The sequence below is a fragment of the Peromyscus maniculatus genome, chromosome 8, assembly GCF_049852395.1.
Source record: "Peromyscus maniculatus bairdii isolate BWxNUB_F1_BW_parent chromosome 8, HU_Pman_BW_mat_3.1, whole genome shotgun sequence".
Lineage (NCBI taxonomy): Eukaryota > Metazoa > Chordata > Mammalia > Rodentia > Cricetidae > Peromyscus > Peromyscus maniculatus.
This window is the reverse complement of record NC_134859.1, coordinates 44,545,316-44,568,796: the sequence shown is the minus strand read 5'-3', so window position 1 is coordinate 44,568,796 and position 23,481 is coordinate 44,545,316. Positions and strand designations below refer to the sequence as shown.

The following is a 23,481-nucleotide window of genomic DNA, read 5'->3' as shown; positions in this document are numbered from 1 at the left end:
CAGCTCCCTCCTACAGCAGCTGCTGCCTACCTCAATCCAGTTCTGGGTTCAGCTGCTTATAGCCAGTGGTCAATGTACCCTGCTTCCAGGGCACTGGTCCCTGGTGCTTGCATGGCAGCTCTTCTTATGTGACCATGGGGATTCTAGGTCTGCTATCCCAGCAGCAGTAGCAGAGGGGTCTCTGGCTCATTACAGACCGTGCTGTCTTTAACCTCCTCGGAAGACAGTATCGGCATGGGAAAGCAACCAGGCCCCAGGAACAGGGCACATTCTTCCTCAACATTCCAATCCCAAACTCGCAGAGAGGGTCAGTGACTTGTCCACCAGGCTCAGCAGCTGTGTGCCCCAGATGCCTCTCTGTCAAACAGAAACAGAGAACATGGCTTTCCTTCTCTAGACCCCAGCAAGGAGAGATCTTGTTGCCTCCCGGAGCTGGGTGGAACCTCCCCTGCTGCCTGCCCCCAGGGCTTCTCACTGCAGCTTGTTGACAGCACGGGAGGTGCAGCCCTGGCCCCCTCCCCGTGCCGGTTCCATATGGGGGAGCCGGGCACTGGCGCCCCCTCCTGCACCGGCCCCCAGGGGAGGAAGCCGCCTGTCAGGCCGCCTCGGCGTGTCAAATCCTCTTGCTGCCTAATTGTGAGACGGCGGCGTTTAAAGAAACGCTTTTCTGGCCGCCTGCCACACCGCAAACTGCTTGGTATAATTTTATTATTAAGCAGAGAGAAAAAGAGAAGGGGCTGGGGGAGAGAGAAAGGGGAGAGCAGAGGAAATTGCTTCGTCCAAGTCAGCTGGTGGAGTATTCCGCTCAATGTGAAAGCGGGGACAGCTTTCCAGTTGGCAAGCTGACTCCGTTAATTGCGCATTCAGTCTCTACTTAGGGTAATTGGAACGAAGCGGGGCCTAGCTCTGACAATTAGGGTCTGCGACTAGGCCATTAACCCTTTCCGCAGCCAGCCCCCGCCCCATCGACACCGGGCGGGGTAGGGCGCGGGCGAGGACCCCACACTGAGGTGCGGGCTGCAGCACGGAGCTGGCTGGGGAGCCGCGCGGAGGGTGGGGTCTGCGGCCTCTCCGCCACTGCTACAGATGTTTCGGCCATGTAAGACAAAGGCAGAGCGCGGCCGTCGCCGGGAGAAAATCCGCAGGACTCCCTCAGGGGCAGGTAAAATTTCACCTTCCATTGGTACTCCCCTCCCCCTCCTCGTCTCCCCGGCCTTCCGCCAATCCGGATAGGGCCACCAAAGACGCCGCGACGCCTCCTCCACAGCCCAACCCACTGACCCCAGCAAGGTCACGGCGACCTCCGGCACACCCGCCCGTCCTCCGCCAGCGATCCGCCGGGGCTGTGGGCGCCCGGAGAGGAAGGGGGCGCTGCGCTTGCCATGAGGCAGAGGCAGCCAGGATGCTCCCCGCCTCCCTCCCGCCTGCACCCGGACCTGGGGGCGGCCCCCCAGCCTCCATCATTCATTTTCCTGATTCCCGCTGTAGCCGCCCTCGGAAGTCAGCCGAGTGAAGCAGCTGTTCCTTGCACACTCCACTTGACCAAAGATGATGATAAATGAGGCCAGGGCTGCGTCAGGGACGCGGCGGCGAGGGCCGTGCAGGGGCGGGGCGTGGGGCCCGCAGCCCCCGCACTCCGCTCGGCTAAGTGCGCGCCCGCAAAGGACAGCGTCCGAGCGCCCCCCCCCCCCGCCCGGCAGACCTTCCCGCAGGTCCGCACCCTTCCTCGAACGCTAGGGTCCCCGTGGCGTCCTCGCATCCTCCCACAGCATGCGCGCCCCAAACCTATTAATGCTCGTAAATAATGAATAAAGGAGCGCTTCCTACAGCCGCGGTGGGTGCGGGCGGGGCGGCAGCCAGCAGCTCGAGGCTGGGGAGAGCGCCGCGGGCCGGGCCGAGGGGCCCGGGCGCGCGGCCCCGCACACGTGCAGCCGTGGCGTGCAGGCGGCACCCCGCCCGGCGGCGGAGGAGGGGAATCCCGCGCTGCCCTCCCCAACGCCACCTCCCCTGGAGTCCTCTGGCACCGAACGAGGCGAGAGAGTGAGCGCGAGCTTCCCAGCCGAAGAGGGTTATTTTTAACCTGCCCCCCTTTCTATATCTGCCTCGGCGGTGCGCGCCCGCCCGCCCGCTCCAGCAGCCGAGGACGCGGGCTCCTCACCTCGCTCGCAGGCTCCGGACTCCGCGCCTCCCCCGGCCCGGCCCCCGCCCCTGCGCGGGCAGAGCGCCGCTACATCTCAGCCTGGAAAGGGCCGATTAGGAGCCGCGTGCCTTTCAGCTAAATATCGGAACCGGGTGGGATGGGGGCGGGGAGCCGGCGCTCGTCCCCTCGCCTCCCTCGCTCCCTCCCACCCTGCGCGGAGTGGCGGTGCGAGGCGGCTTCAGCTCCCCGCCAGCCTGAAACAGCCGGCCCGACTACCGAGTCCCCCTGGGGTTCTCGGCCTGGTCTCCACATCCTCTAGTTCGCAGAAGCTGGAGCTCCCAGAGCACGGACCCTCAGGCAGCAGCGGCGCCAAGCGGGGCGCTGCCACCCCCACCGCCAGTCCCCTTCCCTATGCCACTAGACAAATAAGCCATTCGGACAGCAGTGGGCTGGTCTTGCCGGAAACTTCAAAGCAAGACCCTTCCCGAGCCAGGGTCTAGGGAAATGCCAGGAGCACACAGGAAGCTCGAGCGATTGCTTTACTCCCTCCTCTGGTTGGTCTGCCTAGGCTCGCCCCAGGGAGAACCCCAGCTTGGCTCCCCTCTTTCAGACCTTTCTTCCCTCAGAAATGAGGTCGCAGGAAGTTCGCGTCCGTTGTGGTTACCCCTTCCCCCCCAAAGGCCACCCACCTAAACCTCATTCTGCCCTCTTTAGAAGAGCTGAGCACCAGATGGGCGGGCAGCCGAGCCAGGGCCAGCATTTGACTGGGTCCCTCAAATACCCTGGCGTTTTCCGGACTGTTCATAGGCCAATCCAGGAGTCTCAGAAGATTTGGGGTCTCAGGAGCCCTCCCTCTTTAAGGAGAAGGCAGTTGCCGGCGGCGGCGGCGGCAGCAGCGAGCAGAGAAAGTGGAGGAAGTGGCTAGGCTCGGAAACCATAGCTTTAGCACAGCAGTTCTCAACGTGTGGGTCACGACCCTTTCACGGGTCGCCTAAGACCATTGGAAAACACAGATATTTACATTATGATTCTTAGCAGTTACAAAATTAGTTATAAAGTAGCAACGAAAATAACTTTATGGCTGGGGGGGGGTCACCACAACGTGAGGAACTGTGTTAAAGGGCCGCAGCGTTAGGAAGGTTGAGAACCACTGGGTTAGCACAGAAAAGAGCACAGCCTATTTGGGCACTGGAGACTGTTCTCTTGAGACTCGACTAGATGAGGGGGGGAGGGGGGAAGGCCTTAAGGGGCCGGGGTTTGGGCTAAGTTCATCCTCAAGAGTAAACCGGAGGGCCAATCGTAGCATGCAGATCAGTCAAGAGGCCCAGCAGGCCAGCGGCTGACACCCTGGGGTGGCTGTGACACTCTTGGGCCAGGGCTTTAGCTGGGAGGGACCTGGAAGCCAGGCCGGTTAGGAGGGGGATGGTATACATTGGGCTCTGCCCTCCTTCAGTTCTGGAAAGTTCTTCCAATCTCACTATTGAACCCTGCTCCCCACCAGAGGCTGATGTTGTTTGAAGAGATCGCCTGATGCCTCCAGAGGTTTTGCTTCTAACCTCAACTCTCCTTCCCAAGGGGTAATGTCACTTCTCATTTCCAGAAGTGGAAATGGTGCCAAAGAACCGAAAGGCTGTTCTAGACTCTACTCTTTGGTGGCCTCGAGGGCAGGGCTCTAAGCTGGGCTTCTGGCTGGGATGAAGAGTGGTTCCTGAGGGTAAAAACAAATGAATGGGCATAAAATTTCACAACACTGGTCTGCCTGCAGGGGAGGGGGAGGGACGGGGATGGAGCCAAGGGTCACATGGCCAACCTACTCTGTCAGGGCGTCTTGGCATGAGACTGAATTCTACAGATCTTACTCACCTGAAGACTGAATCTCAGTGACCCAGAGCATACTCCTCCAAATACACATGCTATTGTGATAAATTTCCAGTTCTTTTAGGGTTGAATGTTCTATGCAGTGCTACTGTCCGCACAGATGAGACGAAGGCTCTGATTTTGATCTAACGGGTCCTCAAGGTGGGAGGTGCTGGCCGGGCAGCTGCTCTCCCCACAGGAAAAGGAGGACTTCAGCTGTGCCATGCTGGTGGTGGCTGCTCGGACAGCCAGCCCCAGTGAGAGGGAGCTGGCAGCCTGTTCCAGGGGCAACCTGGGGAAACTTCCTGGGGACCTTTGGGGACCTTCCTGAGTCCAAGTGGAAAGCTGGCCAATTACCTTCTCCAAACAGCTATGAAATGGGAAGGTACTTAAGAGAAAACATGAGGCCTGGGCAGTTGAGTCCAGCATCCAACTGTTTTGAACACTGGCCTTGTTTCAGTGAACACAATACCTGTGTGTGTGCTGGTTCTGTAACCAGGCCCACTTGGACCTTGCCTCTGACTGTATCCAACCTTCCAGAACTCTCTCCCTGGCTTTCAGACCATCACTACTGGGGAGGGCCCCTTTTCAGCTGCACACAGCTAAGCTGGCCTGCCCCACAGCTGCCTCACTTTGGAAACTTGTGGGAGAAATCATAACTGGTAGAGAATGGCAGACTGGATCTATTCCTGAGGGGCTCCAAAGGTTAAAGCAGCCAGGGTACTTAGAAAGCTCGTGGGGCTTGGGGTGAGTGAGAGATGCAATCTCTCCATATCCTCCATGATGAAGCCCTGACAGTAAGTGGCTGAGGGTTCAAATCCCAGCTCTTGCACGCAGACCTGGGTAACCTTGGACACTTTGCTTAACTGTTCCATGTTTCATGCTCTTGAGTTGTAGAACATTCTAGGCATCCAACTGGCAGAGCTATTGTAAGACTGCACCCCTGAGGGGTGCTGGATTTAGACTCTTTCCAGTCATTTTGCTCTTCCCTTCACAGATAGACCCGGCTCTGGGGGTGTTCATCAGGACATCACTCACTTGGTTTTCTGAGAATGAAGGAGATCTAGGCATGGTGCTGCCTCTGCCTGGCTGGTGAGACATGGAAGACAGGGGAGCCCTCTCCAGATGGGGTGGACAGGTTAACTAGTTCTACCTCAATGAAGTACCTTCTGGCAATACGGATCCAAATAAAAACTCCATGTGGCCACTGTCCCAGCCCAAAGTCATCTGTGTGAATTCAGTCACCTGTAGCAGAAAGCACTGGAGTCCCCTACGAAGTGTCCAGCCAAGGAATTAAAACAATGGGAGTAAAATTGGAAGAAAACCAGAACTGCTTATATGAGTGAAGCTTCATCTTTTGGGCTTCTGGCTACCTGCCTCTACCTCAGCATGACTAGATGGAGACAGGCTGCCTAGCAGTTACAACTTCCTATACCCTGTACTCTCTTTGGTACAAAGTATACTAAGGCCCCCATAGGGTATAGAGTTGGGCCTGATCACTGTCTACACAGATCTTCCTAGGTGGGCAGCTGCCACCCGGGCAGTCAGAACCCCAGGGCTGGTGTTCAAAAGCACTATTAGGTTTTGTGTGTCCTTCCTCTCCCTTCTGTGTGGCCCAGTGATACACTCTCTGGTAATCTTTCCAACAAAACATGTAAAATGTACAGCGCCAGATGCTATCCAGGGTTTGTGAATCCAAAGGCTAGGAACTGTGAGGACTACTGGAGATAAGGGACCAAATCCTACCCCTAACCTGAGCTGTGGGGCCCTGTGCAAGTAAAGATTAAAAGAGATCATATGAACAGAACTGTCAGAGCAGCCTTGAGTAGACCCGGGACCTATCCATCCTTTTAAAAGGTAAATATTGACATACTTTTTATAGCAGAGGCAAAGGGCTGGAAATCCCAACTGGTCTTTGCTGGCTGCAAAGGTGTGGCCAGGAAGACAGGAACTCCCAGGAGTCACACAAGCCTGACTCCATCCTCCCACCAGCTGGCTACTGTTAGGGTGGCCGGACACACCGTTTGGGCACACAGGCCTCATGGCAGTAGCCTGACCAAGGTCTTGGCACACACGTCAACTCTGGGCAGAACTGACCTGACAGACTGGCTGGAGGCCCTGCGTCTGCAGGCCTGCGGAAGGTTTTGGATAGCTTGCTGTGGTCTAGAGCTAGCTTTTTCCAGAGCATCCTCACAAGTCTTTGGAAACAAAGAGCAAGTACCCAAGACGCTGGGGCTGACTGGCTCTGTGACCTCAGAGTCACCCCTCTCTGAGCCCTGTGATTCCTCATCCTTTAAGTAGGGACAGCACTTAAACATCCACCTCCCAGGATTGAGGGAGCCCACTAGGAAAAGGAAATACCTTGTTACCATCCCACTATGACCAATCTCACGGACCTTCCAGGACTGGCCTCTGTTCTAAGCATCAGTCACATTTTTGTCTACACACATTTTTGCAGACAAAGCACAGAAAAAGGCTTAGGGCATTTGTGTATTCCATGAAAGATCTAACAGCATTATATAAACCATGCTGGGGTGGTGAAGTTGGCCCAGAGACAGAACCAGGGCATAAGACTCTATATGTAGTTGGGGTATAAGTCCCATGTTTTCTGGGTATGATTGCCACAATGTTTTCGTCAGGAGAAACCACAAGGAACACAAGCACCCTACCTTATAGAGAATACAGTTAAATCCAAAGAGGCCAAAAGATGTCTTGGGAACAGCAAGACTTGGGTTTACCATTGAAGCCTGGCCCCAACTCTCTAGTCAGGGCAGGGACACTGGGCAGGACCTTCAGAAAAGGAAAGTCCTTTTAGGGCTGCAGGAGCTCCATTCAAGCCGACATGTTCATTTTCCCACATACCTGGCCCACTGTCTTCATGCCAGCTACAGGAGCTGAGCAGACTTTTTCACACACGGGGAACTCAAGGCTCACTGCAGACAGAGACTTGCCCAAGGCTCTGAAGCTTACTTCCTGGGACCACTGAGCTTTCCAGTAGACCATACAGCCCCTTCATTCAATCTGACACCTACCCATTCATTCATTTATTCTCCACTCATCCATTTCCCATCATCCACCTGTTTACCATCCACCTGCCCATCCACCAATCTATCCAACTATCCTTCCATCTCAGAAACAGTTCCCAAGTGTCTACTCTGTGCCACACAGGTGCCAGGACAAAGCAGCCGGAGACAGCAAAAGATCAATACCCTTGAAGAAGACAGTTGAGTGCTGATGAACAGGCAAAGGCCGGACTTATACCTGGGAGGGATACAGGATCAGAGAAAGAACCCAGAGGAAGTCCTGAGTCTTAAGGGATATGCAGGAATTACTGAGGGGAAGGGAAAGGCCGAGTGAGGCAGAGAGGCACGGTCTGAAAATGTGGGCTCATGAGTTGGATGTGGAAATGAGACAGGTAGGACCCAGATCACAAATGTGCTAAGTGACAGTGAGCCACAGAACACAAACAAGAGCAGGGTGACACCACCAGATAAACATATTAAATAATAGAGGCCAGTTAGGATGAGGCTGGATTATCTCCTAGAGAACAGTGATAGGGTCAGACTACTAACCTGCCAATGCATGTCCTTAACTCAAGTCTGACTTAAACGCTTGGTGTGCCAGAACCAGGGAGGACCAATACTTATAGGTAACCAGTGCAAGTCTGAAGCCCAGAGGACAAAGGGGTCCCACAGCAGGGGACTCAAAGCCTACCAAACCCTCATGTACAGCTCACCAACCCTGCTAAAGACCTCCTTGACCTCACTGGTAGTCAACAGGAGGGCGAACCACTCCTAGTACAGGGTGACGGAAGGCAGGTTCTGGGACATAAAGGAATGAGGTTCCCTTAGATGATGGGCAGCTATGTGTGCCAGCCCTCTGGGGAGCTTTAAGGACAGATAAGCCCCAGCTATGCTGTGAAGGAAGGGCATCCCCAAGTGATGGCTGTGGACCCATGCAAAGGTAAACGGGGAACTGGAAATGCCACATATCCTCTGTGGAGGCTCTGCATGTTTGGTACCCTCCTCTTCAGACATGCTTGTCTTCCTTACATACTAGATGGGCTCCAGGTGCACACAGCCTCCAGGGCTCCTTGTCCATTTCCCCCTCACAACCTTCAGAACCTCCACCAACAAAAGATCCCCTCGCACACAACTGCATTTAGAGATGCCCACTTGCTGTCCTAAAAGATTCAAAGGCAGAGATCAAGCTTCTGATGGACATGTGTGAGTTGGGGCAGAAGGGAATCAGGCTGTGGAGGGCCTTATGTTTGTCAAATGAATGAGTGGATAGGTAGATGGGTGAAGTTCCACCCTCGAGCAAAGCCATCGATATTTTTCTTAGCCTGTGAAAAACATGATTCCCTAAAGTTTTTAAGAACACGGCAACAGAGTTCCCAGACCCTCATCTTGGTGCCTGGGCTGAGGAACTCAAGAGGGGCTCCAGAACCCCCAGGCTAGGCTCCCGTCTGCATATTAGGTACTCCAAAGACCCTCTTCAGAACCGTGTCCTCACTTGGGACCACACCAGGAACCCCTTCTGCAACCTGGGAGTGTCAAAGACTCGGACCGTTGGGAGCTTCCTCTGCACAGGCAGAGGCGCATGCCTACTCCTAGGCTAGTATCTCTGCGGCTCGGGAGAGAGTGGTTGTCATCTGCTGTGGACTATGGGGATGGTTTAAGATGGACTTTAAGCCCATTAGTGTTTAGCTAACGTCATCAGCAACAACAGCAAAAATGAAGGTGGTAGGGTGTATGAGCGCCATCAACTGTCAGGGTCAGCACCGCCTCCCTCCTTAGCCCTGGCTCCCACCCTCTGCAAGCAGGGCTGGGTACCCTTTCCACTCAGACATTCAATATCACTGGCAGCTCTGCCCCCTGCCCTGGCCAATCCTTGAGATCCAGCCTCTGGGTCAGCATGTGACCAGAGCCTGTGACCAGAGCCGGCAGGCTGAGGCATAAGAAAGGAATCTGCCAGGGAGCCTGAGTATGGCATAGACAGCAGCAGCTCCTTAATCTGGTTCCTTTGATAACTTCTGTCTTTTTATGCACACACAAGGATCGCAGCTCTACCCTGCTCAGCCGTCTCCCTGCAGCTAATGCCTGACAGCTCTGTTTATGTCTCCCCGTAATTCTGCAGCTTTATGGTTTTTTTTTTTTTCCCCTTTCCGGGGCCATTAAGCTCACAGCTACAGGCTCCATCCCCTGCCCCCGCCTGCCTTTGTCCTTGAGGCCTAGCTGCCCCAAAGCTCTTTGGGAGACAGGCTGTTCCCTCCTGGCTGGTAGAGAAGAATCCTGAGCCCCAGACCTTGTCTGGAGGCCTCACTCAGGCCAGTCCACAAGCTCTCCTGATACCAACTCCTTCCCCCTTCCATCACAGGTTATGTTGGCCTGTTCCCAAGGCAGATCCCACAGTTGGCGGCCTGGATGGATGGACTGGTGAGCCTTGCCCCATCTCTGCACTAATTCTGTTTCCCCTCTGTTCCCTCCTTTGGCCCGTCTGTGTGACTGATTTCTTCCCTGAACCTAGGCCCCTTTCTGAGGACAAAGACCCCTGGTCCCATCTCTCTTCTTATTCTCCAATCTTTTGATTGGGATCTAGTGTATCCATGGCATCTTCAAGTCTCTCCACTCCATGGATTCTCTCCCACAACCATTTACCTGGATTCCCCTGCAAGGTCCCTCCAGCCTCACTCCACAGTACAGAGCACGCCACATGCCGAGCCACCACGGATTCTATGCCTACATCCCAGAGGGCTCCCCTGGTCTCCAGCCTCTGTCCCGGTGACCCCATAAAAGGTTCGTGGTGCTTTATTACTATAAAGCCTTTAATGGCTCCCCACCCCACCCTACCCCACCCCCACTTAGTATACTGTACCTCCAGCCCAAGACCTCCTGGGCTGCAGCTGCCCTGTACTTCAGTAGATACCAGGTCAACCTTTCCCAGCTTCCTTGGCGGGAATCAATTCTTCCCTTTGCATTTGCATAAACCTCTCCTAGACCCCTACAAACTCATATCCTGTGCCCCACCAAGTGCCAGCTTTCTACATGCCCTAAATGGGACCCTGTGCCCCTCAGTCCTCGATGTCCCCATCTCTCAGCAATAGTCCCTTGGTGCACCATGTTGAGGACACAAGGGAGATGAAGCAGGTCACATTTGGCCAGAGCCGGCCCTTGAAAGTTGACTGGAATATTGAAAAAAGCAGAGGCCTGCTTTGTCTTCTCCTTTTAGAGGGACAGCCGCCTGTTCACTTCTACTTCGAGGCTTAGGCCCTCAACCCTGGGGTGGCCCAATAGGAAAGGAAGGAGCTTTGCTCCAGATTCTGAGGAGGCCACAGCACACAGCCGAGGGCTCCTGTGCACACTGAAGAGCCGGCTTCCTTTAGCCCCTTTCCTGCTGAGCTGCCTGTCTCTCAGAGTCCTGCCCTCTGTGTGCTCTAAGTCCCTCTGGCACACACAGCTGCCCCTCAAACTGCTCAGCACCATCCTCCAGCCTTCTGAATACTAGGTGGCCTGGCCCTGTCCTTCCATCTCCCTCATTGATGAGTACCAAAATATCTTGCCTGTCTTCATCGCCTGGCACTACCCACCTAGCCCAAGAAGACTAAGAAACAGTGTCCCTATTGTATATGCCTCCTTTTCTTATGTCTATAGCCCAAGGGGTGACCTTTAACTCTGTTTCAACCCTATCATCCCACACCTCTTCAGAATGTGTGGCCAGGAGTTCTGAAATGGCCGACCGGATCCTTATTCCATGTGACCCTGATAAGCACCTGACCTCCTGAGGGTAAAGTTCTCTGTACAGGACTCCAGGAAGACAGAGCTGTGGGAAACTTCATGGAATTCTGCTGCCAGAGTCAGGGAAGCTTTGTGATGTGTGAAGCCCTTGCTGAACACAGTGAGATTTCATCAGTGATGGCAGAGGTATACCATCAACAGCTCTGTATATGGGCCCTGGTAAGGAGAGGTCAGGACACAGATGGGAAGTGTCCTGAGTCCCCGGAGTCCTGCTGAGCACTGTAGTAGGACCAAGAGTTAATGCTTACCCACACCTGTGGCCAGCTAAGCCCAGGCCCCACCCCATCGCGCTGACACCAACAGATGCTCCCTTCACCAAAGAGTTACTAGCTGCAAAGCACATACTTCCACGAAGGCAACCGGCAGATAGCCACCAGACTTTGAGGCTGGGTTAGGGGTAGGGTTCAGAGATGCAAAGCCCAGGGTTCAGAGGTGCAAAGCCCTTGGCCAAGAGGTGGGAACATGCTTGCTGGGGGCAGTACCAGCCAGGTCCTTGGTATCCCACTGACTACATACTCAGTAAGTGTTGTCCAGTGCCTGACCTGCCACAAACATCACTAGGCTTTCTTTCATCTGAGGAGGGCAAAGCTGTAACAATCAGGTCTCTGAGATAGGCAACATATCCACATCCTTGAAGCAGAACCTGAGGAATGACTGTCCGTCTCTCTCCCTGCACAGAGGCAAGAATCAAGACTCAGAGAAATCAACTGACTCCTACAAGATCACACAGCACAGCAGGTCCTCCAAATCCTAGCCCACAGTAGCACTGCTTCCAAGGAGCTTTTCTTGTTTTAGACAAATGCTCAAGATCTGATATACACTGAAAAAGGGACAGAATCAGGTACTCAACACAATCCCAATTTTGTGACAATAAAAGTTGACATCAATGTCTTCTCATCTAAGAGGATGGAGGTGACTACTATTCTTCCCCCTATTTTTCCAGCAAGACTTCTAAAAAGATCAGTAGTTCTGTGTTTTCTAGAATGAATGGGGACAAGAGCTGGTGTAACCAAATTCTGGTTAATAGAACGTTGCCATAGATACCATGTAGGAATCACACATCCTCCTAGACCAAGAGCATAATGTGCCAGTTTTAGCCTTTGGTGGTCTGGCCTCTCTGTCATTCTTTGTTGATTTAGAAGGTTCCTTGGGACGTGAGGATCCCTCCACAATACATAAGCAAGCCTCCTGGATTGTACAGGCCTGTGGGAACGGCAGGATCCTCCCCTGTATTTGGACTTGGACCTGCTGGGGGAAGGAATTTGTCCCACTGTGTGCCATGCTGTCCAGCCAGCCATGATGGCCCTCACCTGTCTCCATCTCCTTCTTCCCAGGCATTCTGATTTTATTGGGGTGTGGCCCACAGCTCTGGGGCTTAGGAAACTCAGGCTCACAGTGGGGCCAGGCTGGGCTGACATTCCCAACACAGCTCCCACACTCATTCTCCCACCAGCATTCTGTAGACAGCTCTGGAACACCCTTACCCAGAGAGGCCCCTGGGCTGTGGCCTGAGAGCACTGACAGCTCTTTAATAGAAGCAGGCCACCCCGAAGCCTGAGTGACACTGTACCGGTCTGACAAAAATGCTGAGGCTCACATCAAAGCCTCATTTTTCTTCTTCCCATTAGGCACCGAAACCATTTACATAAAGAGCCCCACATGGGTCTGCAACAAAGATGCATTTCTCCCCGCATCCCTTTCAACCTCCTAGATACTGCCTGTCAGACCTGGCCCCTTTCTTGGGGCGGGTGTCTAAGGACCCCTATATTTGGGTTACCTAGACATAGGGCTGAGGAGGCCAGTGGAACAATAACTGTGACACAATTTCTAGCTTGTTTGTTTGTTTGTTTTGATTGTGTGAGGGATCAAACCCAAGGCCTCCAACATTCAGGTGTTGCACCACTGAGCCACACCATCACTCCTCTTAATTTCTTTAAAAACAAAAGACAAGGCCAGCAGCGGTGGTGCACAAACTTAATCCCAGCACTCTGGAGGCAGAGGCGGGCGGATCTCAGTTCAAGACCAGCTTGGTCTACAGAGTGAGGACCAGAACAGAGGCACAGAGAACTCCTTTCTTGAAAAGCCAAACAAAAGCCCGGCGGTGGTGGCGCAAGCCTTTAATCCCAGCACTTGGGAGGCAGAGGCAGATGGATCTTTGTGAGTTCGAGGCCAGCCTGGGCTACCAAGTGAGTTCCAGGAAAGGCGCAAAGCTACACAGAGAAACCCTGTCTCGAAAAACCAAAAAAAAAAAAAAAAAAAAAAAAAAAGCCAAACAAGAGAAAAAGACTAACCAATCATTAAGAATGTTAGTCAAGATGGAAGGGTCTCTGGGAAGAGCAGGCCAGCCATGAGCAGCAGCTTCCTGTGCATGTCCATTCCCTGGCATCTGGCTCTGCTGGGCAGAGGCTGGCTGAACTACTGAAGTCAGGCCTGCATGCCAGATCTTCCCAGTGGCAAAGGCCAAGTTCACAGTTGGCAGCTGCCATGCCTGTCTTTCTTTAGCTCATTCTGGGTGGTCCAGGGCAGCTCCTAAGCAGTCTTGTTCTCTGACAGCTAGGACCTAAAACCTTCAAGCCTTATTTCTGAGCAAATGAGCTCTCTTGACTCCTCTTTTAAGGGCAAGTTTCACCACCCATAAGTAAAAATACCTAGGTCCTTGTCTCAAGAGCCTGGGAACAGAGTGTGAACCAGGGCCCACCCTGGTCCAGAGGTACTATATACAATTACTGGACCAGTACATCTCCCACATGTCCGATGGGTCTCTGGATGTGTGTGTGGGATCCTTACAGTGAATGAGTTCTGCACAGTCAGGCACTGCATAACTATTTTTACCTGGGTCTAGAATGTGCTGGAGTGCCACCATGTGACTCATATAGTAAGGCCTACATGTTGCCATTTGGGGATCAATGTTCCACACGATCTGAACAGAACTTACTTTATGGACTTTTTAAGGGGACCTTCAAAAATCTTATTTTCTGTGTATAGTATAGGCCCCTAAGTCCTATGAAAGTGATACTACACAGGAGCATTTCTGGACTGAGGCTGAAGAAACCATCCTCTGTCCAGGTGAGTGCAGTGTCCTGGCATCCGATGGGAATGACACACAAAAACCACACAACACACTCCACAACACTCATGGCAAGTTAGCACAGTAGACTTCTGTATTCAGAAGATGCTTGCACCGTGAACTGCCAAAGTGTACATCAGAAGTGGGAGGGGAAAGCACTGGACAGCTGCCCTCTTATCCACGGCTCTATTTTAGATGATTTTAGTTACCTGTTGTTAGGCCCACTCAGAAAATACTAAGTGGGAAATTCTAGACGTTAAACAACTTGTACATTTATTAACTTTATTGCAGATCATCCTAACTTCTTAGTTACTGTTCATCTCTTAACTGTGGTTACTTTACTCACTAAACTTTAAGTACGTTACGTGTCAGCGTTGAAGAATAGTATATGTGTCCAGGCATGGGAGCACATAGCTTTAATCCCAGCACTTGGGAGTCGGAGGTAGATGGCTCTCTGTGAATCTGAGTCCAGCTTGGTCTACATACTAAGTTGTAGGCCAGCCAGAGCTACACAAATAATAAACAACAACAATCTAACTGGAGCTAGAGAGATGGCCCAGCTGTTAAAAGCACTTGTTACTCTTGCAGAGGACCTACGTTCAATTCCCATCACACACAAGGTGGCTCAAAACTATTCAGAATTCTAGCTCCGGGGATCTGACACCCTCTTCTGACCTCCACAGGCACAAAGCACGTGCCATACATGCAGGCAAAACAGCTCGGAGTGTGGTGACTCATGCTTTTAGTCCCAGTACTCAGGAAGCAAAGGCAGGCATGTCTCTGTGAATTTGAGGCCAGCCTGGTCTAGACAGAAAGTTCCAGAACAACAAGAGCTACATACTGAGACACTGTCTCCAAAAAACAAAAACAAAAGAAAAAATAAAGGGGGGTTTCAGGCATCACTAGGGTCTTAAGGTGTATTCCCCTGGGAAGAAAAAAGACTATTTTTCACGCACTCTATTGGTGGCCTGTCACTTTGGTGCCTCTTGTGAGATCAGTATCATGGCCAAAGCATGGGGAGCAAACTATTGCCTCAAGTAGGGAAAAGGAAAGGGAGAGAGGCATGGTCTCATGGGCCCTTTGATCATGGGTTGTTCCTAGTGACCTAAAGATGTTTTATTATTCTCTGCCTCCCCAAAAGTGCCACATGAGGACACACGGGCCTGTGGGGATCATTTAAAATGTTCAGCCAGGTGTAATGCACACTTGCAATCACAGCACTCAGGGAACTGAGGGAGAAGGGTTTCAAGGTCAAGGCGCCACCTCAGAAAACCAAGTGTTTGTATGTGCTCCATGGTAGTGCACTTCCTATGTCCAAGGCCCTGGGTTCCATCTCCAGCACTAAAGCTGGAGAGAGAAACAAGGAACCCCAATGTTAGCATGCAATGAAAGCTAAAATCACAATGAGAAAACCAACCACTGCTAGCCCCAATGTGGAGAAGACACCAAGGCAAGCAGTCAAGACAGGGGCCTGCACGTGAATGAAATGTGAAGGCAGACACATGACCCTCTGATGGAAACACCTGAGAAACTTGGCAGCCTTTGGAACTGATGATGCTGTATTCTCACCTGGAAAAATCAGTTACACACGAGTGTTTGCTATATGCAAAAACTCATCTGCTGTTCACTATGAGCCGTGTTCTCCCTGCAGGCCAGTCAATGACATTGGACAGTAAAGCAGGACTACAGGTGTGGCCCGGTGGCAGACCATTTGTTCAGTGTCTGTGAGACCCCAGGTTCAACCTCCATGACATGTTCCCCAAAGTGAAACACGAGGTCTTGGATCTTTTATTCAGACCCACTATGGTGCCAAACTCTGCTCAGGGTAAGTTACAGAACCAGCTCAGAGGCTGAAGACAGTGTCTGCCTGGTATGTAGGAGGCTTTGGGTTTGATCTCCAGTACCACCACATAAGCCAGGTGTGGTGGTATATGTCTATAATCCTACTACTCAAGAGATAGAGGCAGGAGGATAAGATGTTCATGGTCATCCTTGGCTACAAAAGACTGTCTAAAACGACCCACTTGACCTGCAAGGTCAACATTAGTGCCCTCTCCTAAACATCTCTTATGCAAGTACGCACGTTCCCCTTCTCAAAGAAGTCAAGCTGGCCACGTGGCCTACTGGGTCATGGATATTAGAATGGAGATGACAAGCGCTGTGCAGCCATATGCCTGTCTCTCTTCCTCTGTGAAATGAAGGCACTTCAGATGGCTGCTGCTCCATCTGCCTGCCTCAAATTGCTGGATGATGTCAGTGAGCCATCTCTTGGTCCCAACATAGACACACAGAGTAAGTAAGGGAGAAAACTGTGCTGGTACTCAGGACGTTTGTTATGAGACTACTCCAACGGCCGTCAAGGTTCTTGGTAGCCTGTATCCTGACATCTCTGGCTTTGCAAATCAGAAACATTCTGGTTCCAAGGATTCTGTACATTAGGCTCGCTTGAGTCTCATAGCTGTCCCTGAGCTGCAAGGGTCTGGTGTCTGTCTTGGTGGCTGCAGAGATGGCTTAGCAGTTAAGAGCACTTGCTAAGAGGACCCAGTTCAGTTTCCAGCATCCGTCTAGAACATCTGCAAACATCTATAACTCCGTAAGTTATAAGAGCTCTGGCACCTCAGCCTCTGAACACACTTGGACTCACATGCACATACCTTCACTGCAAACACACACCTACACATAATTAAAAATAATTTCTTAAAAAGTCTGGTGTCTGTTCCTGTACCCAATTCCCTACCCTTACTCTGTCCACTTCATTTCTCCACCAGTTTGAGCAGTGGTAAGTATCGGTTGCCAGTTCCCACAGGACAGCATGAGAGCGAGGTACAAGGCACAAGGACTCCTGACTTCAAAGGCAATGTGCCCCTGCCCACAAACCTGCATAGCACAGGCTCCTTTGGAGAGGCCCTACTCAGAAAGTGCAGCTCAGCTTAGAACCGTTTTTCCTCCGTGGGCTCCTTTGGAGAGGCCCTACTCAGAAAGTGCAGCTCAGCTTAGAACCGTTTTTCCTCCGTGGGCGCCAAGGGTGTTATTCCCACCTAACAGTCTCCAGCTGCTTAGAAAAGGGAGGGGGTGTGACTTGGGGGACACAGGAAACAGTGCCCTGTTGGCCAACCTGTTTCAGGTCATATGAGTTGGAATCCCAGAGAAAGATTTTTCCCCAAAAAAAGGCTTCCTATGGAGGCCATGATACACGAGCCAACTCTACACTGGCCTTGAATCCCCAGTATGAACAGGAGGCTCTAATCAACTCTGATCACCTCTTCCAGTCACCAGACAGCCCCCCCCCCCCCCGCCCCAGGCACAGAAGGTAGATGGGAGAGGGAAAAGGGGGAGGGAATCCAGAGCACATGATGGCCCCATCATGGCTGCCTTACATTTGTTTCCATGTATCCTTCCTCCCCATGGAGCAACCATAGCTAGTTCATGATCACAGCTGGGAGTTACGAGCAAGTACACTGCTTTCATTTGTGTTACCACAGAACTCACAAGCTCAGACAGTATGATCCATGTGTTCAAAGTCATACAGGAGGAGCGGGAGGCTGGAGAAGTGGCTCATGGCTCCGAGACCGGGAGCACTAACTCCAGAGGACCCAAGTTCAATTCCCAGGATCATGGCTGCCTGTAACTCCAGTTCCAGGGGAATAGACACCCTCACCCAGACATACATGCAGGCATAACACCAATGCACATAAAACAAAACAAACAAACAAGTCACATAGGAAGCCATGCAGCAGCCTTCCTACCGCCTGGAGAGTGTCTTCTTCAAGTCACATGGAGGCCTCCAGGTCAGCCAACTTGGCGTTGGAAGTGGGCGAGGCTTGCTTTTCTCTCCACTCTTCTCCTGCCCATGCCACTCTGACTTCTCAGACACACAGACAATCAACTCCCCCTTAGTCCCACTGTCTACTTGGATCTTCTTATAACCTAAAGCTATTTCCTGACTGGCTCCTCTGCCCGCCGGCTTGCCAAATCCCATGCCTGCAGCTCCCACTCTCAAATTTCCTGCCTTGAACACTTCCTTGCTTGTTGTTAGGGATAAAACCCAGGGCTTCATACATTCTACACACTCTACCACTAGGTCCCAACCATGGCTTTTCAGTTAGACGGGAACTCTTGAGTGCAGGACTCCACCTGTCTAATCAGGGCACACAGGAGGAACATGCTGGTTCAATCAAGAGGTGGATGCTGACTCTGCAGCCCTAAGCAGTACAGAATGCAGCTGACTGCAGTGAGACTATCTGTCTGCTGATGATGTTCAGGCTCAGGAGCTCGTAGCTCAGGCCCTCAGCTCCCTCCAACCACAATGTCCCCAAGAGCCTTCAAAGGACTCCTTGCGTCCCCAGCCTTTGCACAGACTGGGCACACTATCCTAGCATATTTCATCCTCTCCATTTGCCTGGCACACTCTTAATGGGTTGTCATCTCTCCTCAGATCACACTGGATTCCCTCCCCAAACCCCTTGTGGTAGTAGCTCCCTCCAGGCCACAGTTCCTGGCTCTGTCATAGCACCCAGCCACTAGCACATGGTCGGGGCTCACAAAAATCAGACAGTATGGTTTGGGTTCCAGAGGCAGAGTCTGGTGACTACACAGAAACTAAGAAATTGCTGAAGTATCTGGCACTCAACACCCTGGGATGGCAGGAGAGAGACCAAGGGCAGTGTTTATGTGCCAGGCCCTTACTACACAATGGCACACAGGTCATCTCTGGGCAGTTGGAGCCAGAGAGGCAAAAGGAGCTTTCTGGTGAGGACTTTATGTGCTGGAGGTCTAATATCAATTATATCTTTAGAAGCTGCATAGGGCTGAAGAGAGTTCAGATGCCATATGAAAGCTTAGGAAACCAAAGTCACGCAGTATAGAAGATACTACGACCCTCCACATTGCTGGCGGGGCTGGGCCCTTTCCAAAGCAGGACACAGAGCTACCCAGAACCCAGCTGGCCGCACCTTGAATTAGGAGTCTTCAGAAGGCAGAGAGACTAAGCCCTGCTAGGTCTGGCCCTAAAGGTCAAGCCCTCTCCAGGCCATTGATTCCTCCCTATGTGCCTTCTACCATGATGGCAGAGTGTACAGCTAGAACTGCCTAGTCCTTTGCCTGTCCTCACCCAGCTGTGACACTGTCGAGCACCAGCCTGCAGCCCTGGTCTGAGCAGTAGTCTCTAGGGGAGGTTATTTTTTGTTTTGTTCCCCCCACCTTTGGGGGTGGTGGGATGGGGGTGACAGTGTGTCATGTGGCCCAGACTGGTCTTGAATTCACTACATAATTGAGGCTGGCTTTGAACTCCTTACCCTCCTGCTGATATATTCCAAGTTCTGAGACTCCTGGAATGAACCATAACCTAGTTCTGTAGGTAAATGAACAGAGGTTATGCACTCAACTCTCTCATACACTGTCCCCCAGCCCACCTACTCCAGAAAGCCCCCCGTACTGTGTGCCCCCGAGCCCCGACTATCCAGGGCCAGCACTCATGGCTCAGCCTGTCTCCAAACCTGCTTGCTTACTTGACATTGGCCACTCATTTCTTTCCCCATTCTTCCTTAGGTATGCATGGAGAGCTATGCTAGGTGCAGAATGTGGAAGCAGGCATTAAAAGCCCAACTCTCATCCTTAGAAATAGGCATTTGAGCACTGTGTGTCTACTTGCCTTCTGGTGGCCTTTCTCCATTTATCCTTTGGGGAGGGCCCCTGTATTCCTGTGTACCTCAGGGTAAGGTTTGCCAAAAGCTGTGTTACCCAGAGTACCACTCCTGCCTTAAAACACACAACTTGCCTGATCCCGTTACAAATGTGACCTGGCACTAGGGGAAAGCCACAAGAAAGCCCATTTTCCTAGGATTTCCATTTGCTGGATTTTCTAGAATTAACAACTATTTTATTTGGTACTACAAAGAGGGCCTGCTGACACTGACCCTGTGCTGTGTGCGAGTCCTGGTTTATTGTTTTGTTTGGTTGGTTTGGTTGGCATGTGTGTATAGAGGCCAGAGGTTGATGTCAAATGTCTTTCTCAATCGCTCTCCACCTTTAATTTTGAGACTTGACTTGGAGCTCACTGATTGAGGTAGCTGGCTGGTCGGAACACTGCAGAGATCCACATCTCCACCTCCTCAACACTGAGATTGTAAGTATGTACCACCTTGCCAGCTTTTCTTAGTGCATGGCAAACACTTTATTCCCAGCCATCTCCCAAGCCCCTGTCCTGTTTTTTTTTAACAGGTCCTTGCTGGCTGGCCATTCTGCCCCAGAAAGACCCACATGGTCCAGGCCCTTACCAGAACCAAGACCAAGGCTATACTTCTCTACCCGACATGGGGCTGGGCACGCAGCAAGGGCCTAACTCAACTTCTGCAGACCCTTCTCTCCTCATCTGTACAATGAAGGCAACAAGCTAGCACCAGTCGATGTTGCCCCACCCAAGCTCAAATTTGACTGTGCTCCTCTCCACTTAAACTTTCCAAGGCTCCCAGGGCCCCCTAACACTTTGCTTTACATTCTAAGCCTTAACAGCCTCTCCTGTTTTCTCCTCTAGCTCCTTCTCCACACAGATCAGTCTGCAATCCACCTGCTTTGTGGGGCTAATGCTTGCTCCGGGACCCGATCACATGCCAGTTGTGCTGAAAACCCACAGACCGTATTCATCCTCCCAAACCCTGGGCAGCCGTTCCCCACCCCCAGTCCCCTCCCCCTTCTGCCTGTCCCTCTTCCTTGAGTGGGTTCCTGATACACACATTGATTCATGTACTCCATTGCAATTAGAGCTTGACACCACTGTCTCCTACCAAACCGGATTCGACAGGGACTAGGCCTTTTGTCTTTGTTTTCAATCCCTGGTGCTTAGAAACCGCCTGCAGACAAACAGTCACTCAGGAACGTCTAGCTGACAGGTGGGTGAGTCTGTAAACAACATCTGCACAGCTCTTAGCATCTATGAAGCCTTTTCCTGTCTTCCCTCTCAGACCCCATCCCCACCCCTAGGCACGGCCTCAGAATACTTCAGGGGCCTTTTCTCTGGCCTAGAGCTGGGGTCTGCAAGGAGCTTCCAGCAGGGATCAGCAAAAGCAGCTGGGACCCCTCTTTCTGCAGGATGCCAGCTATTTCCTTAGCCAAGAGATACTTCTCCACCAGCCTCTGGAGAGGTTGGCAGGCACTCAGGTGGCCAACAAGTATGGCCCCGAAACTGGCTGGCCCATACATCCGCCCAGAGCCACCAGGATTTGGTGGCTGAGTGCAGCTCTACCAGTGAAGTCTTGGTAACAGTTGCTATGTAAAACGCTCGAAGGGGGAATTTACTGTCAGCGTTAATAATAGATGAAGGTTTCAGAATTTTTGATGCCTTACGTTCTAAGCCGTTTGATTTATAATGTCTTTGGAAAGAAAGAGATGAGGGCACAGTGAAGGAGGAGGCCTAGGAAGGAGTCGGGAGCTCATTCCTCTCCCAAAGATGGGGACTCACGAGGCCCCGAGGGGGGAAGCCTCTGGGCCACACACCTCCAGGATACTAGCACTGGAGGAAGCTTGTAATGGACCTCACACACTGCTGGACCATGGGAGGGGAACCCAAGTCCTGGCCCCTCCTGCCAGCACCTGGGGTTGTTTTTGGTGCGTTGATGCCTCTCTTATGAACACAAGCAGGTGTGCTTCACGTCGGCCCCGGAAGCAGCTCTTACAGCAGGAGCCTCGTGGGCTGATTACGGCCCCAGAGCCAGTGTGCAAGTCCTAACCTCCCCTGCCTAGCTACAAGTGGCAGGCAGGGGCTGCTGCTGGCGGGGTGGTCCTCAGGTCGGGCAGGTAGTGTGCTGCAAAAAGAAGACTGCCTGGGAAAGTCTCAGAGACCAAGGGGCTACAGGGAGGAACATGGGCAGGAGCCAGGGCTTCTTGGAGGCAGCAGCTAGGTCAAGGCTGAGGCCACTGTGGCCAGGGCTGCCTTGCTGGCAGGCACCCAATGCTATGCTGGCTTAAGGTACTCTCCCCCAGCCCTCAAACCTGCCTATCCTGCCTGTCCAGGCATGGGAAACCTTCCTCAGCTAGACTGAGCCTTCCCTGTGCATGAGAGGGCAGAAGCAGCCTAGGCCATAGACTACATGACTCCAACTGTCCCCACCTGAAAAACTGGAAGCACCTGGCCCTGCCTCTTAGCCCAAGAGCAATCAATACCACATTGCCCACCCCCCTCCAGGTTCCCTTGCTCCTTGCAAGGTGGAGACAGCCCTTTTGAGCCTACTGTACAGGGTGAATGGCAGAATTTGTAGGTCAGGTCTTCAGTGGTGATACACATAACTTTAACTTTACCAGTGCTACAAACCTGAGTTATGGAAAGAGGAAAGAAGTCAAGATGATGGCCAGAGGTATGCCACATATTTTTGTATACAACACTCCAGGTGCCAGGCTCGCACAGAGGCCAGTATATAATATGTACAATATCTCTGATCTAAGCTTATCAGCACGGTGGGCTTTCCACAAACATGTTTCCCCTGCCTTCCAAACACTCATCCCAGATGTGATGATTTCCTGAGATCAAATAAAAAGTATGTGTGTGTACACACGCAAGCTTATGTTTCTGCAGAAGACCAAGAACTGTTCTCCAATTCCCAAATCATTCAAGAGTATCTCCAACTTGAATCTGGATCCAGGACCCAGGAAAGACTTGGTAGAGGAGATCTGCTGAAGGCTGAAATGGGTTCAGGGTCACAAATACCTGTTATTTTATTTTCCCAATGGTCTGAGATTGTGCATAGGGAGGTCACTCAGTCAGCAAAGTACTTGTCATGCAGCATGAGGACCAGGATTTGATCCCCAGCACCCACATAAAGAGCCAGGAGCGCCTGTAATCATCCTAGGACTGAAGAGATAGAGACAGATGGTGCTGGCCCTAATGAGCAGGCCCTGCTTCCCAGAAAGAACATGTCTCAAAAATCCAAAGTGAGGCCAGACGAGGTGATGCACTCCTTTAATCCCAGGACTCAGGAGGCCATCCCTAGAGACAGCTTGGGCAGCAGGTGAGAAGATCAGGAACCCTGCTGACAGCCAAGACTCTGGTCTCTGTCCAGCCTCTTTCTGGACAGGTATCTTGAACCTGGGTGCAGGAGGACTGAAGGGAAGGTCTGATAAACACTGGAGGCCGCTGTGTGATACACATCCCAGCCTGGCTGCCATCTCCTGGTTAAGAACAGAGCCCTGGCCTGGAGGTATGTTTGTCACCGGGGATCTAACAGTACAGGAAGGCAGAGGCCCCTGGGACTTCACTGTGGGACCATGTCACTCTGTCAGCTCACACTCAGCATTGAAGGGTAACACACTATCACTGCTCCCATGGATGTAATTTTTTGCATATGCTGTTCCTTTTGCTAGGTGTGGCAACCTTCCCTCCCACTCCGAGTCTTTTCCAGTTGTCACTGAGGTGGCCAGGCTAGCCCCTTCTCTGCTCTTGAGCTTACAGGTACCATTCTTTCACAGGGTTGCTTGTGTTAATGGAATATATTCATGGGTGTAGAAGTACCTAGCACATGGTGCAAAGTAGGCATTTCAAATGTAGACATGGGTGGGGTATGTATGGCTCAGTGGTAAAGCTTGCCTGACACACACAGGACCTGGGTTCCACCCCCAGAACCATAAAAATA

The 23,481-nt window shown here is 52.2% G+C and overlaps 1 protein-coding gene and 1 long non-coding RNA gene across 11 annotated transcripts in view; one reads left to right on the top strand and one right to left on the bottom strand.

Moving 5' to 3' along the window:
• Rai1 (retinoic acid induced 1) overlaps positions 1-23,481 on the bottom strand; it is a 102,372-nt gene that overhangs the window by 22,374 nt on the left and 56,517 nt on the right. Inside the window, exon 1 of one of the 10 annotated variants that reach the window (XM_076542487.1) lies at positions 2,159-3,555. The exons of the other annotated variants lie outside the window; for them this stretch is intronic. The gene's annotated coding sequence lies outside the window, so the exon portion shown is untranslated. Of the gene's footprint in view, positions 1-2,158; positions 3,556-23,481 lie in introns of those variants that run through there. 10 annotated transcript variants of the gene reach the window in all.
• LOC143266873 (uncharacterized) lies at positions 850-5,207 on the top strand. Its single transcript, XR_013041672.1, has 2 exons — positions 850-1,162; positions 4,995-5,207. It is a non-coding gene; the product is annotated as an uncharacterized LOC143266873 (long non-coding RNA).